The following is a 19,435-nucleotide window of genomic DNA, read 5'->3' as shown; positions in this document are numbered from 1 at the left end:
AAAGTATGTGTGTGTGAATCCATGAGAACCTCCACAATGCACCGGACATTTAGAGGTTCTCTCAATACTTGTTTTTGAGACTTGTGAGTCATAATTTTTGTGAATATCCTCATTGGAGTTCAGTCCTTCCCACCATGGTTGACATTTGTTGGCACTCTAGTTATGTATCAGTTGTAGTGAAGGTGGTTCCAGGTCCATCAGGTTCAACTTTCTCCTATAAGGCTGACTCTGTGCAACTTCCGGGAGAATAAGGCGGCTTGTTGTCAGTGACAGCTTCAGTGGTAGAGTCTGCCCAGCTTGGCTATTAATGTATCCCTTCTGGCATTTTCCAGCAGGCCAGAGGTCTTGACCTTAAGAGTCCATGCACGAGCCAAGCGGTGAACATATTTGGCATGTAAATCACGCACTAAACATATATTTTAAATATTATAAAGTCACATCCAAATAAATAAAAAAAAATCTTTAATGTGAGGCAGCACCTTAGTACTTCAGATTGTTTACTGAAAATGATAGTGTTTAAACATGAACTTAGAAACATACCTGTCCCTTGCCCTGATGACCATGTCATTAGTGATCTACGGGGCATGTCAGTTTGTCACGTGTACTCTCTATGTTGCCTAGATTCTTATTATACATGCAGCAATGCTATAGTCTAAATCAGATACAGGAGGCTTTTGCACATGCACATACTGAACTCACACATTTGAAGATACTCTTGTTTGTGATAATGAAGCAAACAAGGCTGGCTGAAATAAAAGATTTGCCTAGAATCACTCAATTTGGTCTAATGGGGAAGCTGGGGTTAATCCCAGATTTTCTGGTCTCACATTATGCAATGTAGCCATTAGATTGGTATCCCTTCCCCTCTCCTATTGTACATCAAAGGTTAATGCTTTATTTGTAATCCTTGGGCCATGATGTTGGGCATGGGTGGCAGACAGAAGACACACAAAAGCTTGGGTCATTTTGCCTCTTTTCCTTTCTCCTGCACCCTGAGATTAATTACAGCAGGCAGAGGAGATAGATCAGAGGCAGAAAAGAAAAGAAAAACAAGATAGATAAGGGGTGGAGGGAATGCGATGAAGGGTTGGGAGGGGCGGGGGGTGGGGGGGGAGGGTCGGGTCTTGTTTGAGCATTTTTGTCGGGGCTGCTTTTGATATCCAGTCCGGGCCCGAGTCTGCCTGAAGAATAGGTCTTGGGATGGTATCCTGTCAGCGTGGTTTGCACGGATGTGAAAGCACCTTTTTTTCCATCTCCTGGACCATCTCTTTGAAGAAAGGGCCATCATCCCCCGGGCTTTTCTCCCCTCGGCCGGAAGTTGGTCTTTCTCTCATGGAACGAGATGCAACCTCTACCAGATCGAAGCTGGGCCGGATCCTGCCCCCAGGGCCTCTACCTCTCCTCCCTCTGCCGGCCGGGAGTCGATGATTAAAAGAGTTCGGTGTGGAGCCCAGTAGACTGCGCTGGGTACCCACCTAATTTGCAGTGGGGCGTTCTAGGCGGACGGATCTAAGGGCACTGAGCTAAATAGAGCTTCCTGTGTAGAAGGTATTGCTGTGCGCAGGTGGCGCGCGCCCGGGGATGCGCTACAATGGCGCACTTCCTGATTAATTCATTTATTTCTTCCTTCCACCTGCAAACCGCTTTCTGAAGCGTTAGTTGGAGAGAAAGACGGCACATGGTGAAATCGTCAAATTTCCCCCCGGGTCTGTGCGTTTGAAAGGTTGCCAGATGTGACAGGCTTTTTCTTTTCTGAAAAAAAGCTAGCATGTGGTTGAGGTGAAATCTTTGTCTCAGCCCGCCGTGGCTTCAGTCTTGAACACCGTCTTCTGACACATGGATCTTAAATGACGGAGGGCTCGGTGCGTGAGAGGAAGACACCACAGCTTCACCCCTGATCAGCGAAGTCCATTCTGCTGTGTACGGCGAAAGATGAAACGGTATAAATTAAGCGAATCCTCTCCTATTTAATTGGGAAACACGTGTGTGAAAACCGAGATTTGTAGGGAAGCAAGTGAAGCCTAGTCCGCTTTCCGCAAAGAGCGTTTCACACATTCTCTTATATGCTGGGTGTGGTGGGAGTGGGGTTAGAAAAGAACTGTCGAAAAGCTTTTAAAAATAGAGGAACGTATTTGGTCGGGCGGCATCCAGCTCACTAGTGCAGAGACAGCTCAAACCTTCTTGGAAATTCCGAAAGCATCTGGGGAACAGCTATCATGAGTTAGTTCTGTAGTAACATATCCCCCGTGGATCGTAAAACATTGTTTTATTACAAAGTGCAATACGCATTGACAAAGCCTATGTGTCTGCCCTTGGCTGCCAGTCTTTTACCTTTGTCAATGCTTGTTTAGCTTTGGCATTGTTCTTGTAAAACATTATCGTTGGGGGAGTTGCCAGGCCCTCGCCAATGCATTTAAAAGCATCAGCTAAAAGCAAAAGTATGCTTGTGGGTCTCAAAGAAGTACATACTGCTATAGTAATCCCTGGCACTGAAGGGGCTACTCTGTGTATGGGTGTGCCCCTTGTGAAAGAGCCGAATGCAGTCACTCACAGTGAAGCTTGTCTGACGTGGACTGACCCATTCCCGCATGCTGTATGCTGTGATGGGAGGAAGAAAACGTGACTGACAGACCTACAGATCAATGGATGAAGAGGGCTGGTTGAAAGCCCCTAAAAGTATACTACATAAAATTTAGCAAACTCAAAAGGCCGTGGTTAACGCCAAGCCTAAAACATTTAGCAGTTTCTCTAAATCCTTCAAAAGTAACATGTATGGTTTTTAACACTTTTAAGTTTCTTGGGTTACCATAAACAGCTGACAGTGTGGATGGTCGCACCACATAAACTCCTGGTGCTAATCCAATTGGCCCTGGGAAGACTACCTCGCCATAAACAAAGCCGGGATCTCTGAGGCCATCGCTAATACTCAACACTCTCTAGAAATCACTAGCAACATATAACAAAAACAAATTCAGCGCTGGTTTACACCATTAAACATAGCTGAAAACCCCAACTCACTAATAGTGCCAGACCCTTGAGATTCTATATTAATACCAGCCTTGCTACGGAATCCACTTAACAAAGATGACCAAAATCACCTAGCGTTAAGTCTCCCCGAACTTCAGAATGAAAGTTTTGCTTTCTAAATAGCACTGCCGATCTGCAGTTTTACTGCTCTTCTAATCAGCCTATAAATCATCGCCAATGCTGTGGCCTAACCTGCCGAAGGATTTAAGAAATCTGACAGGATCACCCCATTCAGAGGGAATTCCTTTGACTCCTTCTTTCCACCATTTCAACTTTAGGATCTGCTTCGTCATTTCAAGCACCACACCATACTGGGAGAGAAATTATGGTCTTGGCAGGGAGACATAATGCACGCAGCAGCCTCACTAGGCAAGAACAAAGGACAGCATTCTGGACCTTCTCCTGTTATGCACCAAGGATCTGGAAGTCCATCACAATTCAGATCTGGGGCGCTTCCTGTCTTTGCTGCTTCTGGAATGTAAGTTATGGCTCTGCACTAAAGTTCAAGCTTCTTGATGTGCTTCCTCCAACTAGAAGGGTGGTCACCAGTAAGACTGCTCTTTCCCGCACTCCCTCTATCTTCAGGTACTACGTGGAATCCAAGTTTCTATCCGTAAGCCCAACCTGTAAATCACTTCTTTTGTACCGTCTTAAGCTCTACAGTTCTTTAGTGCTTGTAACTAGGTTTGTGTTCTAAACCTTCCCTTGCAACACACACAAGCTGACTTAAAGGTTGGCACATTTTTACCTGACAAGGGTGAGGAATTGCTGACTGCTCTTGATTTTGTTGTAGAAAAACACTGTTTTCTGCAAAAAGTTAAGTGACTGCTACTGTGACTCACCGTCGCAATAGTAAAAGAGTATGGTGCTGCTTACTGTCAGAAGGTGAGGCCATGTTAGGAGCACCATGCATTTGATGGGAATGTATGCCAGGTTAAACCACTTTTGCATTTTTGCTTTGCATATCAATTTTCTGTCTCGTCTTGACCCCATTTTATTGGAAATGCTGTTTTCATTTTCACTGTGTGTCTTAAAAAGCAGCATTTCATCGAGCGAACTTGACCTTCTCTGGAAAGCTTTCTCTCAAAGTGCTGATGTAAGCTTAAATATAACAGGAAGTCGGGCATGCTCCAGTTGATTTGGTTCTTTGATAAGCCCTGGATCATACAATGGCCATCTGCAAACTAGGAAGGAATTGTCTGCCTTATCACAGCAGTAAGGTCAAATTCCTAGTAATTGGCAGGTACTTGGATGCCTTATTTAATGATACTCAGTATATCAACCTTGGGAGGTTGAAAGGATGAGCTAACGCCCTGGATTCACTGAATGATCACTTGTTTCTGTAGAGGGCTTGCTCCCATCGACTTGTGGCCTTAAAGTGTTATAAATAGCAAGTGTTATGACGACCCAACTCAATGTTAATCTTATTGGTCTAGGAAAGTGAACCCTTGTGGCCTGCAGGTTCTGACAAATCTATACAGCAGGTGTTTGAACCAGCTTTAAAATCTTGCCAGCTGTTATGAATAGCATAATGCAGCTTTTATTCCCTTCTCCAGGTACTTACATTATTCCTCTCAACTTAGTTATCAGTGTGTCTCCTGTTTACCCCCTACATGTTTATTGTGCCGCTGATCTAGGGGTTTGGAAGATAAAAGTTGGATGTTCAGATTTTGAGCAGATAACATACTGCGTCTAATGCCATACATAAGCCACGCAAACCCAGTTCATTTTCTACCCCCTATATTGTGTCCTGGCATTCCCCCTGATCTTGGCAGCCACCCCGTTTTCATCATGATGGAGTATGTATGAAAGAGCACTTATTATCTCAGCCGCAACCAGTAGTATATGGAATTATCCAGGGCTTCTAACCTGTAAGCATGACCTATGTAAATGTGGAGCCAGAAATTGAATGTGTAAAATCTGTAAGCAGCGTTGATGCTTGTGGTACGAATTAAATGCAATCGCCTACCACCACTAGCAGAAAAAGCTGCTATGCCTTCCGGCTGCCTGGCACATTACCTTTAATCTTTTACTCCTCGCTAACACAGGTGCGCCTGCTCCTCCATAGCGGTTCCCTTATATATTTCTGCCCCTCAGCACTGATACTGGCTGGGTGAAGCTGATGCGCCTTATTCATCGAGGGGAACACTGTGAACTTTTCAACAACGGCTGGTAAACTGGAAACAGTATATGATAGCGAGGAGATCGGGAGCAAATAGCACAGAAACTGGACACATAGTGGGGTACGTCACTACATTGCGTTGTGCACCCCTGGCATGATGTCGCCCTGCAATGCTGCACATTGTGAACATGAGACTTATTGCTGTTCCTTTAAATGGGCAGAATTTCTAGGTCTGACCTGAGATAGCACATGCACTGTCTCTTGCAAGATTGTTTGTTTCTGAAACAACAGCCTAAAAAAGAGTTAGAGCCTGCCCATTTGTTATCATTGGTTGGTCACTCTCATTTCCCTGCATTCCGTTGGGAAAGTGCATGGCTATTTCACTTTCTTCTTCATGTGTTTGTCCCTTCGATGGAGCATGGACCAAGTACTGATTGTTTTTAAAACTAGCGTCGTCCTGCTTCTTGTGCTCGTGTTCAGGTACTTTTGTTTTCTTACTTTCCATGTCATGATCGGAAAATGAAGTTAGAGAGAAAATAGGATCTTCAAAACCATTCAATTTTATTTCAAGGATTCCTGTGAGAAGTTTCATGTCTATCTTGGGACCAGAAGAGGCAGTGCTGTGCTCAGAAACCAGCACAATGTCTAAATAATTCATAATGGTGTCCAGTGGAAAGCTGAAGTTTGCCTCTGGTAATGGGGAGGTCGAGTGAGTTTGTAATAATGATGCGCATGCCACACGAACGTAAAAACACTCAGTGCTTATTAGCTTTGCACAACTTGTCCATGTACTAGTCTCTGACACCACATCTTTTTCTATTCCTGCTGTTGGCGTTTGTGAATGTCTTGTGCAAGACATGTACCACCGTTGTTTCTCAGTCATCAGTGACACACCGCCCCCAGCGCAGGTCGTGCTCCACACTGCTGTGCGATATGGCTAAAAACTATTGACAAAGTCAATAACTCTAGCATAGGTGAGACCTGTTGGCTTTGGCAATGCTTGCTTTACATGGGAGGCGGTGGTGTTGGAACAACTTTCTGATTGGGGGTGATGACCAGGAGCATCAGACCAATAAAATTATAAAAACAAATCCTGGTGTTACTGAATTATGCGAGTGTAAAAATCAGCAGAAAACTTAAATGAAGAGGCTGTGTTTGTGCGAGGCAGGTGGGGCAGAAACAGAGGCAGTGTCCGTCAGAGTCAGGATTGCTGTGTATGAAAGCCCCGTAGACCACCATCAGTCTTCTCTAAAGCCCAGCCTGTCTACTCCTAGCATAACAGTGAGAAGCATTCGGGAATACTGAAATAAAGACATTGTGTTGTTAGAATGAGCTTCTGAATAATGGGTTCATGTTTCAACATTGTTTTTAATCTCCCATTGCACAGATTCGCAATTGGCAAATGATGATGGGGAAAGTGACTGAAAGCCTGTGACCTCCACGCAGGGAGCGGAGAGCACGTGGGAACCGGGACCACAGGGAGCTGGCAGGTACAAAGGCACCCAGGTATGGAAGGCAATCCTGTGCCAGGACTGTATTTTCAGGGACACCGTCCCCTTGGGAGGCAAACCTCTCAAAATAAACTTGCATGATTGAATATGTTGAGCCGCGAATCAGTCAGCATTTTTTGTCGTGAGCTGGAGGTGAATGGATCTCAAGCACCAAAATTAAAAAAGATCTTGGAGCTCAATTCACAAAGGGACTTACAACTCGTAAAGTTATGAATGCGAAGTCTCCGCACTTGGTGTGGAATCCCCGCACTCATGGCAGTGTCTCTGCACTGAGCACTGCAGTGCGGAGATTCTGCCCTGAGTGCAGAGATTCTGCCTCAAGTGCTGAGACTTTGCACTCATAACTTTATGAGTCATAAGTCCCTTTGTGAATCAGGCCCTCAATGTTTTGAGGTGCTCTGATGTGCCAAGATGCTTGAATTTCTTCGGACATCACGCCGGACACAGAGTTTGATAAAATACAACACATTTCCTAAAGTCACCGACATAAGCAAACGACAATCGTGAGCAGGAATTTTGCTTGGGCAGTCCGAATTGTTGACTCCTAGATTCTGATTTAGAATAATTTCCCACCAAATATTTCAAACTTTATGATGTTTATAAGGATGATGTCTACTTGTCCTTGTCTTGTGTTTTAGTGGTATCTTTGTATGCTGAATGCATTGTAATGTAGTAGCTTCCTCCGTAGGAGTGGTACAATGGATGAGTGTTCGGTGAGTGAAAGAGTTTCTACAGGAGACATGTAGAGACTTCCATGGGAAAAGGGATCAGCTAACAAGACCAGTTGCTCCTGTGGGGACCCTTAGAATACCTGTTCCTGTATATATTTAATAAACAACTCTCAACCTGACACCCTGCACACAATCATCCCTATCATCCTTGACAGCAAGGATACTTGAAAAGGAGCCCTGTGTACAGATGAACTCTAAGGTATATCAAGTAAACCTTAAAAAGTTATGTTATTTCACATCTGTAAAGCATATTTCTGCAATGGTGATGGCTAAATTGAGTTTTAGCAGTAAAGCAAATCCTTTTTCGCCACCTGTAGACATCGTGCTTATAATACACTTTTTCCGAATTCCCTTTAATATATTATTTATTTGAAATTTAAGTATTGTTCGTGGTCAGGAAGCACCAAAATAATATAGAGATAGATGCACATTATATGCAAGTGAATATAACAAGAACTGTCCAGGGGCTCCAGCTTACTGCTATCAGTAATAGTAAACAATAAAGATGAGAAGCTAAAATAGAAGGGACTGTGAAGTGCAAGGTAGGTAGTTGTCTGTTCTTTCCAATTTTGTTTTTTGGTGCACTTGTTCATGTGTAGTATTATTGTGCTTTTTATGGATGACTACTTTTATGATTATTTCACCAGTTACATATATGGTTAGCTTGCATAAATATGATGTTCTGCAAATATTGTACACCTAGGGATTCTTTATAGAAGTGTACATTTGTTGATCTGAATATACAATCGTCATTTGGGCTAAATTTGATGTGCTATACTGTTGTGTTAACTAGTGTCCGTGACCCTGATTCAGGAAGGTAAACGTACACTTTTTGTGTAAGTTTACAATTGTTTGCTATTCACAAAGGTATTTTACTAGTAGTATCTTTACCACTGCGGATTTTCTGATCATAATAATATAGGACTGCTGTCCTATCTTTGGTTGGTGCCCAGGAGCATGTGTCTGCCCCGTGACCCCTGTACAGGATCTAACAGGGACCATGATCAAGAGCCCAGTAGATGTGACATCTAGCTGTGGCAAGTAGGTTCAGGCCCATGGCCCTGTCTTTGGTTAGACCATGCATTCCCCCACACTTCCACCAAGCCTGCTGGGTACAGCCTGAGGGTGTCACTGGAATGACTTGTTGCTGCTTTTAATTATTTTATGGTTTTTAATTCTCACTATTCTTTTAGTCAATATATATTTCCCAGTATGCACCTTAAAGAGGGGAGCCTTTGTGTTGTGAGAGGAACATCTGGGGTCCTGTTTGTAGTTATTTTGTTTGCTTTTCTTTTTAGATTCACAGACACTTAGTGCATCACTCATACTGGTGACACCCCTTTTCACTGGGGGATTGACCTTGCAGCCATCCTGCCCCAACCCCTCATCCATCATCATGAATGGCACCCCGAAAACTATGTTCACCACTCGTTCCTGGTCAAATATCAATAAAATGTATTTGGAAGCTGCCCTCAGAAAAAAAAACCTTCACACTGACCAGACATTGAGATTGCAACCCAAGCAACACCACCTGGGTCTTGAGGTCCCTGGATGAGCTCGCACCCCCTCAAATGAAAAGTGACAACCAGAAAGTTCCCTTGGTTCTCTCGGACTGTTCATAAAGCCAAACATTTCTGCAAAAAGCAAAATAACTTGAATGTCAATGAAAAAAAAACATGGTCTTGACTTAAAAACTAAATATCAAGAGGTTATACTGAAATACAAACTATTCATTAAGGCCCCAGGAGCAGCCCACTACTACTCCATTGTCACCTGTTCTAAAACCCCATTAGAAAGTATAGTAAACCAGCTCAGCAATCCTGATGTTTTCTATAACACTATCTCTTACACACCATCACTCTGCAATTAACTCACATTCTTTTTTGAGGATAAAATAGAGAACATCTATTCTAATTTTCAGCAGCAGGGTGACTCTAAATTCACCCCTCTCTCTTTTCATTGCATAAAATCCATCTCGCCTATTAATCATTCGACTTTTAACAGCTTCAAACTACTTCCAATCAAATGTTGGCAATATTCACCTCTGTCTCAACAGGCTCTCCACATGACCTGCAATTCTCCCTACCACCTGGCTGCGTCAGTGACATCACAGTATCTGCTATCACATCTCTGTGTAGTCTGTCCCTGGAATCAGCCACTGCACCCCCAGTCTGGAAACAGATCATCAAACCTTAATTGCTGAAAAACCCAACAGCAGATTCCTCCATCTTTGCCAACTGTAGGCCTCGCTCCCTGCTGTCATGTTCATCAAAAGTGGTAAAGAAAGAAAACAACATTCACATATCAAATTACATTGAAAAAGACAAGTTCTCCTGGCTCCTCTAAAGTCGTGGGGTCAACAGGGACGCAGTACAGAGTCAGCTCTCATTGCCTTTGATGATGGTCTTAAGCTGATTCATGATTAAGGTAAAACAGCAGCCCTTGTTCTACTGGATCTCTCTGCAGTGTTTGACACTCAAAACGAGACTAAAGGATTTTGGCTTTGGAGGTATAGCTCAAAAATTAATACCCCCCCCTTGTTTTCAAACAGGTTCCAGATGCTCTCTTGGACTGTTTAAAGCAGATCTGTTTTCTTTTGGATGTGGTGCTTCTCAAGGGGTGACATTGGGCTCCTCACTTTTTAATATATACATGTCCTTTCTCACACCCCTAGTTAGATACTTTGGTGATTATCTTACAGGCTACTGCTAGGCTGAGTTTTGATATGCCTAAAAACACATCAGTGGAATCTTACCTTTTTCATTACATTTGCTTCTAACCCTTAACAGAATCTCCTTTAAAAGTTCTCTGTTTTGTGCACAAAGCTCTTCATTATACTAGACCTGCGTATCCTAGGACCAAATTCTGTTTCTACAAACCTCCTCACAATCTCAGATCAGGATCCAAACATCTGATTAACATTCCTTCCATCAAGTTTGCCCAGCTGGGAAGCAGATCTATCTCCTACCTCATGGCCAAATTATGGAATTTTCTCTCTTCACACCTGAGAACGCAACATGATTGTACTCGCTTTTTGAAAAATCTTAAAATCTGACTTTTCTAATATCAATTACGTCTGTGTGTTTCCTCTCCAGTAGCATTTATCTTAGCACTGGGATGCCTTCATGTAGCTGTGTGCTTCACAAGCCATATTCATTCATTCTTGTGTGAGGCCAAGGCTAGTGCATTGGTGGGGATGTGGGAGCGTTGGTAGTACAGTTCACAGTAATTGATGAGTTTCAGTACTTGGTCACTTCTAGATTTTATTTCTATCATCTCTTCTTTTTATAGTATGGCCTATCTTTAGCAAGGCCTTTTTCCTTGAATGTGTTTGGTTTTGTTGTGATATACATGATACCCCAACATCCTTCTCCTACCTCGCCCCCAAAGCCTGGAACTCCCTCCCCACCGAACTCCGCAAGTCCCAGGATCTCCGACCCTTCAGAAAAAAAACTGAAGACATGGCTGTTCGAACAGTAACTCCTCCCCCTTTACCCCCCCAGCGACTTGAGACCCTAGCCAGTGAGTAGCGCGCTTTACAAATTTTCTGATTGATTGATTGATTATCCACTAATCGTAGCATGATGGCATGTAATTCTGTCAAGAACTGTGTTCATTTATCTTCCCTTCACAGTCCTCAACGTACAGCCTATGTCCATGCCCAGCAGGATCCAAGGGCAGGATGGACCATCTGACTGTGCCTTGAATACAGAACCATCATTTACACAGAGCCCTCTATACATAAACTTTGGTTGATCCCTGTGGACACTGTTCACTTTTGACCAGTGGCTGTGCCCTCACTGCACGGCCAAACACCGTGGGCGCTGGGCATAAAGCCTGGTCTTTGGCATAGGCCCGAATCTAATCTCCTGCCCCACAGCCTGTGAAGCTGTAAGTGACAAGTGTCATTACATGAGTAGTGAAGGTTGTGAATCATTTACTAACTAAATCATATTTAGCACCCTTTGTGAATAAAATAGACCATAGTTAGCAATAGGTTTGATGAGGGGAGCTGTGTTTGTGAACCTGTAGTCATAGCTTTGTAATGTTGAGTGTCTCAATGGAGTAAAAAACTCCACCTAATAGGCTCAGTGAACTGCTTTTGTGTTCAGTAGGAAGCATAAACTATATAGCATGTGGATTTTATTAAAGTATGGTGAAAAGAATGTATCTTTCTTTGTGATGAAAATGTTTTCTTCCACTATTCATGCAAATTCGTGTTTACATCAAAGGCAATGTTCTCAAAGCAATGGCTACCTGAGGCGATGTTCTCAAAGCACCAGTTATTTCAAGAAGGCAAACAGAATGTGGAAGAATCACAAAGATGTTTCATCATTTTTAATGTCCCATGTCTTGAATCCTAATTTGCCTCCTAGTGAGACACATATTTAATACATTTGTAATGTAATGTTCTAGAGAGAAATCCCTTTATGGAATAAAGTGCTCCCAGAGGCCACATGTGAGCACTGGGTAAACCCAAAACTGAAAACAGGTTATAATAAGGACTCCTGGTTTTCATTTTTTGCCATTTCCATCTGTATTTATCCCTATTTATTGTTTGCTGAATTTAGCTGTGTTTACCAGTATTTATTCGAGGTTGTGTAAAAATGTGTAGCTGAAACTAATAACTGTCCACTTGTATTTAGCCAATAAGGTACTCTCATACTGGAATAATATGAGCGCCCGTAGCTGATAAACCGTGTATATTTTAGCATCAGTCTTGTGCACATCTACAACTTTTCAAGCCTCATTAGGAAACGTTTTCTCTTGTAACTCCCTCATCTGTCAATCTGCACAGTCTTTGAATGCCTGTGACTGACAACTGACATCAGCCTGTGTCAGACAACACTTAGATTCTCTCTAAAACACTCTCATTTCTGTTTTTATCCTTATTTAAAAATACAGACCAGAAAATGTATGCTTTTATGCTTGTAGCCATCTGTAGATATCAGTAGAAACAGAAACCTTGGAGCCTTAGTTGTAATATACCAAAGATGCACAGAATAAAATGTGTGCAACCTTTATTATAAGCGGTTTATGCTAGGTCAAAACTGCTTTACACACACTAACTCTGAGAGGTAGAAATAACAGTGACAAAGGCATTCATTGTTGGTGCATAGCATTTTGAATTTGTTTTGCTGAATGTTTCTTTGTTAAGAAACATGAACTTTAAAGCATTGGCATACACTTTCAATCAATGGGTATAGATATGCCAAAGCACCTAGATAATAATGCAATAGAATGTGCCACGATTACAATGTGCAAATATTCTGATAGACACAGCATAGAGCTAAAACTCCGCAGTACCACTGTCAGCAACAAGATTTCCTCACAGGTAAATAGAGAGGAAAGTGGGTGTGTGCACAGACCAGATGTCCTTGTAAAAGCCGCATTGAGATCAAAGACTGCAGGCTATCAGCATTAAATAGAGAAAAAGACTGCGTTTGCACTGGGTAGAATTCATGATAGGGATTGAATGGGTTTTACACGATCACCGATAGCAGCTAGATGTCCTCACTGAGATTGTACGTAGTAATTAGTAATGGGATTATAGCGCTATAATACATTGACAATTTTCTAAGCTCTGAAGCTGCATAATATAATAGTTATTCCGTAGTTCCCTATAGCTTGTAAACAGCATTATAGGAATATTTTCTTATATACAGTAATTTAAGAGTTGAACGTATGCCTTTGAGCATTTTATAAGCAATAGCTAAATTTATTAGAAAATAATCCAAATACATTAATTCAAACCTTTAATTGTAAAAATTATTGTATGATACACTTCACTATTGGTTTTGTTTGTCACTTTCATTATTCATTGATTATATTAATGAAAGTATTTTTCATCTAACAGCTTGAATTAATAGGCTAGCTTGAATCACTATATAGTTTTGATTAGGACTGGATAATAAAGTTCGCTCCGCTGGTGAAGTTAGTGGAATTTTGGCCACCCTGCGTTACTCTTGTTAAGTGGAGTTCTGGGCAAATCCCGCAAACCAACACATGGCGGAGTTTTTCTCATGTGCGGCTCACCAACGGTATATTGGTGAGTGGGAGCGAGAATTGGCATCCCCCTAGAGTGATTTTCGGGTGCTTGGAGGGCACATAGTGAGATTTTCTCAGTGTGAATGGTCACAGGAAGTCATGACCATTCGCAATGAGAAATCTATCGCTTAAGTAGAAACTCATGTGTCGGCAATATCAACTCAAGCAGCAGTGACTTCTAGCATGCCACGTGGTGCCGTTAATCAGTGCTTAATTTGTAAATAAAAAGGTGCCGGTGCCCTAAGCCCTCCTCTTAAACACGCGGCTGCTGCAATTAAATATGACCAGGGAATACTGAGGCGGCGTAATCCTGAAGCCATCTCGGGCCTCTTCAATCCATACAAAGCCACTCCCTGCTCCTTCCTCACTCTTGCAGGTTTCTGCTTTCTCCCTTTGTGACGCTTTTTCATTTTTCCTTTCCTCCGTCTTTCCCATATGTGTCTTTTGCTCGCAGCAAATGCTTGAGGCAGAAGAATAAGCCCCGGCCCTCAAAAATAAGTGCTGGTGCTCAGCACTGGAAACAACAAGCACAAATTAAGCACTGCCGTTAATGCTGATTTTTCAGCTCCTGCCACTAAAAATCTGCACGAGCAGTACAAATAGACAATTTCTGCCATTTTGCAGAACTCCACAGAATCTTGCAAAGTTTTAATATAACTCCACGGAATTCCATGGAGTGAAACTCTGAAATTTCGCCCACCCTTAGTTTTGATCTATAGGTGGTGTAGTCATAACAAAACAAACACAATGTAATTTGTATGTTTATGTTTGAATGTGAATTTATATTTATGCCATGCTTGATAAATAAAAGTGGCCCAATAAAACATGTTAATAGGAGCACGCACTGTAACAGTATCGATCCAGTTATTTATTACGGCAATGGTCAAACCCACCCTATGTTTTTCCATAGTAGAGCTGCCTTTTCAGGGTGTTCTGGGCCTAGACTATATCCTCGTTTATCATGGCTTAAGTGTATGGGCCAATGCTATGGCTCTTACCTGCATTCATGATAGAGGGCATGCGCACGAGTTTCCTGTTGACATATACTGATGAAGGCTCAAGACCAGTAACACTGGAGCAGGAAAATATCACTGCTTCCCACTTGGCCTGATGCCATTATAATGATGTGTTGGTGTAAATCGAGCTGCATGATGTGTTCAGCTGGTTTGGTATTGGATGTCTGCATGCTCATGTCACACATTCTACAAACGATTGTGTGACTATATAAAGAAGAGCAAAGGGTACTTTTGAGTTTGCAGCCCTAAGTATTACCCCAGCATCCACACAGGCATGGCAGTGACATCATATGGTATTTATTCTCACATTAAGAGAACATAACATCAATAGTTGCAAAGCTGTGACCCTCTTTACCCGATATTAGTTGTTTCCTGTAGGGACGGGTAATATTGTACGCAAAAGTGTACACTGACGAATACTCTACGATTTACTTTACCTCCAAAACGATGCGAGCAATCACAATGCATGCGACATGTAGCCACGAGGCACCAGTCCCACTCATCGTTACTAGGCATCATCCTAAAAAATGTATGTGAAAAACAAGGCTGCTATTCAGTGGAGTTAATGTGTCTCAACACAGTTATTTTATCTATGAAAAAGCTGCACCGTGATAGCATTGTTTATATAATTGCAGACATTATCATCATCCATGAAAGGACTGCTCAGGAGTAAGATTATAATAATAAAGTAGGATGGCACATCCTGGGTAGACAATGGGTTGTTGGCATTACACGTTGGGAGTATTTGAAGATATTATGCCACTTTTATCAAACATGACATACAGCGTAACAATATGACACCACCATTTGGGTACGCAGGGCACTTCTGAAGAATAAGACTACTTCAAAATAATAATAATAATAATACCGACATTAATAATAGCTATGAAAATAAGAAATCAATAAGCACTGTAAGTAGCAGCTGTTAATATTAACCATTTGAATGGTACACCCTGTTAGTACATATGCAATTTAGATCATTTCCTATTAGCATCTGCTAGGATTGCTGGTCACTTTCATTTGTACTGTGGTTTTACTGCTCTGTCTAAAAGTGATGACCACTAATCACAGTCGGTGACACTGCACCCTTGCTTTTCTCTGCAAATTGACTGTAGTGACGTGTTATAATGGTCAGTGGTCCTACAATCTTGCGTCTCTATCTGAAATGACCGTGGGGACATCTAGTGTCGGTCACCGGTATGACAGCCTTGTTTCTCTATTTATAACAACTCCGAAGACATCAGTGGTTCTGTGACTTTCCATGTATAAAAAACAAGTGGATGGAACTAAAACTTTGTGTCTGTGTGTAATCTTTCGGAAGACCTATGTTCATTGTTATTTCAACATATCTATTAGTGGTCGGTTTAATCAGTGATCAGTTTTGTGATGTTTAATTTCCTTGTAAATGCAACTGTTTTGGACTGCAGGGCAGGGTTTTTAGTGTTTGTAAAAACTGTAGATAAAGATTTGATTGGCGGCATCATATGTCATGCCATCAGTGAGGTCATTCATGATGTCACGTGGAAAGTCATAAGCATTGCCTGGAGAGGTTATAGTTATGATGCTCACCGTGACTGTGAACGTCAGTGTTTCAGTTCTACATTCTATCAGACCTTCAGCAGGTGTTTTTTTTAATGATTTCTTAATATTTTTATAATGCTGAGATGTTAATCACCTAGTATCAAATCACAGTGTTATGTATGTTTAATGTGTGTATTTAGTGAATATATATTTTTCAGTCTGGATGCTAGCTGCTGTATTTTTTATAATGGAGTTTCTTTATGCATCATGCTGTATTGATGTCTCCTCATTAAAGTACACGTTCCATCACTGGACTCCACCCGTAAAGGGCTGCAGCAGTCAGGCCAGTCTCTTCGTCTGAACATGAAACTGTCACGCTTAAGCACAAGAAGATACTTTAAAAAATGAGAAAAGGCGATTTTACGATTGGAGCGCATAGGGCTGCCCGTCCTCACACAGACAGCATTTGTTGGGTCCAGTCAGACTTTACCATGAGAACTGATCCCTTCCCATGGAGTGGGCATACATGTGCACACGCACACAAACACTGACTCTTGCACATGTGCACACACGTGCAGAGACACACAAATACACTCTCTTGCAACCCCTTGACTGCATGGCATGGGTGAGGACACCACAGGGCACTGAGCACGGTAAATACACTGCAGTGTATGGTACTGCAAGCTTTGGATTGGCAGAGGCTGGGACCTTCTAAATCCTGCAGTCTAATTGAATAAGACTGAAATTAATGTTCATGCCTAAGGTACAGGCACCTGTGGCACGCCCTTCTTGGCACTGCCCCCAGAGCAATCCAAGTGCTGCTTAATGGTAAATACGGTGCCAGGGAAAGCAATAGCCACCAAGAAGACTGTGGCACAGTAAAATAAAATAACACAACAAGACTTATTGTGCCTGATGCATTCTTTCATGCAGAGCACTGTGTACCATAGACAAATAATATCCCTCATTGCAGCAGTGAAATGGAATAAATCCTTTAGTGCTCTGCCGCTTAAGCACGCTTCGTGACTAGCAGGAAGAGGCTAAGCATTTAAAATAGTGTTGCAGAAGCCAGTGCCCAACAAACAACGTTTTGTGGCCTATGTCCACTCATGCTCATGAAATGGCGTTGCTAGATTGCTCCATTGTAATGGGATGGCAGGATTCCATATCTTTCACAAATCAATGATGTCAGGTGCTCTAGTTTAATTGGATCCCCCAGAAGCAAATAAGGCAGCTGACCACTAGGAAGCAAGGAAATGGATGTATGACATTACCACGCAGCCTTTACCATGCATACCTTTACCACGCATGATAACTATACTTTAGGTAAGTAAGTAGGTAAAATTCATATAGGTTCATTTGTTTTAATTTTGAGAGGGAACCCTTCACACCCCCTTTTTGAAAGTACCCTTACCTTTCTTCACCACTACCAACCCCCTAAAACCTAAAATTGCTCTTAATACTCTATACCACAAGACCCTAAAGAAACCCTTACATCCCTTTACTTCTACCCAACCCAAAACCCTAAAAATACTTTTATCACCCTTTGCCACTACCCACTCCTAAATCTTAAATTTATCCTTAGCGCCCTATATTACTACCCATCCTTAAATCCTAAAATTACCCTTATCACCCTTTACCACTACCCACCCCTAAACCCTAAAATTACCCGTACTGTCTTTTACCACTACACCTACATTTTGCCTTACAGTTTTTTTTATATATATATATATATATATATATATATATATATATATATATATATATATATATATATATCTTCCATATATAAACTTACCTTGTATGCTTACCATGAGTGGTAAAGGCATGCATGGTGAAGGCACCTGCATGGTAAAGGCTGTCTGTGGTAAAGGCTGCGTAGTGAAGGCTGTTTCCCAAGGAAATTTGTGTGACAATGACCAATTGGCTGCCTCTAAGCTCACTGTTAGTAAACAAACGTTCTCGAAGAGATCCAACATGTGCTGTCTAGGCAAGACCTAACAATTACAATATAATAAGGTAATACTATCACAAAATGTGCTGCTGTACATTGTATAACGTACTCTTCTTGCCACATAATTTTTTCAATGCTGCTGCATTGTTAATTTGGCCCTCGCGTGCAACATTATTCCAGCAGCTCAGCAGTTGACTACCAATTAGTGATACAGTAATTCAGTGAGTTAATTCACGTGATACACAGACTGAATAATATCACAAAAAGAGGGAAAAGATAAATGAATAGCATGTGAAAAACTTATTAAAACCTAGGAGATACTAAAACAACATGAAATATATATCATCACAAAATTAACAGAAGCACGTGGTTCTCACTTTGACCTTGCACTCAGTTAAGAGGTAAAATCTAAAAGAAGAAAACAATTTTCACTAACAGTTTACCTTCCAATTTACCATTTAGCGGATAAAAATGAGGCAGAGATGCTGTAACACATGCTTTCATGTGAAGTGCATTGAGAACCAGCGTTGTGATCATTGTTTTGATGGTGGTAATGGAGCACAGGAGTTAGTCTCAGTTACCAACACCCCCACCTGCAAACGAGCTCAGATTACTTCTCCTGGCTCTAGGTAATTATCGTCCCCATCCACGCGCTCCATTCAGGCATAGTGGTGCTAGGTGACTTAGGGCCTGATTACGACCTTGACAGAGGGGATAAATCCTTCACAAACGTGACAAATATCCCGTCCGCCATATTACAAGTTCCATAGGATATAATGGAACTTGTAATACGGCGGGCGGGATATTTGTCACATTTGTGACAGAGTAATCGCCTCTGCCAAGGTCGTAATCAGGCCCTCAATTTCTGGGCAGAAGAATCTGACCATAACATGGCTTTCAATATTAAAATCCTGGAGATTTTAATTCCATGGCTGTGAACCAATTGGTGAATGTCACTATACACTTAGCTGGTAACATCCTGAACCTTCTTTCTTCTAACTCTAAATTTATCAAATTTTTATCCTCTTTAGAACTCCCTAAGACAGTGGCGTAACAAAACTTGAGGCCCCTGCAAAGTAAATGGAGGGGGTGCCCTGCCTCTTGGATGCAGTCAGGGGCCTGCCGCCCATGCACAGAGGAACTGCACTAAGGGAGCCTGTTGGAGCTCAACCCCCCACACACACACCACTGGGACAGCGGGGACTAATATTACACCACTGCTCTTCGACTGGTCATTTTTTGATAACCTTACAAGTGAAGGGAATTCTGAGTGCTCAGAAGCATACGGGCCAAGAGGTAATTTCTAAGTGTAAATGGAAAGCTATTTCAACTGAAATATTTAATAATATATAACATTAATCCCTTACACAAGAAATCTGCAATGGCTACACTGATCCTGATTGACTATCTGAGATTTTCCAAAATGTTACAAGAGACTCACCAGATCAGTTTGCCCCATTGGAGATGAAAACCAAATATATGACAAATTCCAGGTTTTCTGAATC

The 19,435-nt window shown here is 41.9% G+C and overlaps 1 protein-coding gene across 8 annotated transcripts in view; it reads left to right on the top strand.

The window, feature by feature from the left end:
* RBFOX3 (RNA binding fox-1 homolog 3) overlaps positions 1-19,435 on the top strand; it is a 1,585,357-nt gene that overhangs the window by 416,978 nt on the left and 1,148,944 nt on the right. For 7 of the 8 annotated variants that reach the window (XM_069199697.1, XM_069199694.1, XM_069199703.1 and 4 more), the window contains one exon: positions 6,537-6,655. The gene's annotated coding sequence lies outside the window, so the exon portion shown is untranslated. Of the gene's footprint in view, positions 1-6,534; positions 6,656-19,435 lie in introns of those variants that run through there. The other variant, XM_069199691.1, reaches the window with a different exon arrangement.

Source organism: Pleurodeles waltl, chromosome 7 (assembly GCF_031143425.1).
Source record: "Pleurodeles waltl isolate 20211129_DDA chromosome 7, aPleWal1.hap1.20221129, whole genome shotgun sequence".
Taxonomy (NCBI): Eukaryota; Metazoa; Chordata; class Amphibia; order Caudata; family Salamandridae; genus Pleurodeles; species Pleurodeles waltl.
Note: the sequence above shows the minus strand (reverse complement) of the source record. Positions and strands in the feature narration are given on the sequence as shown.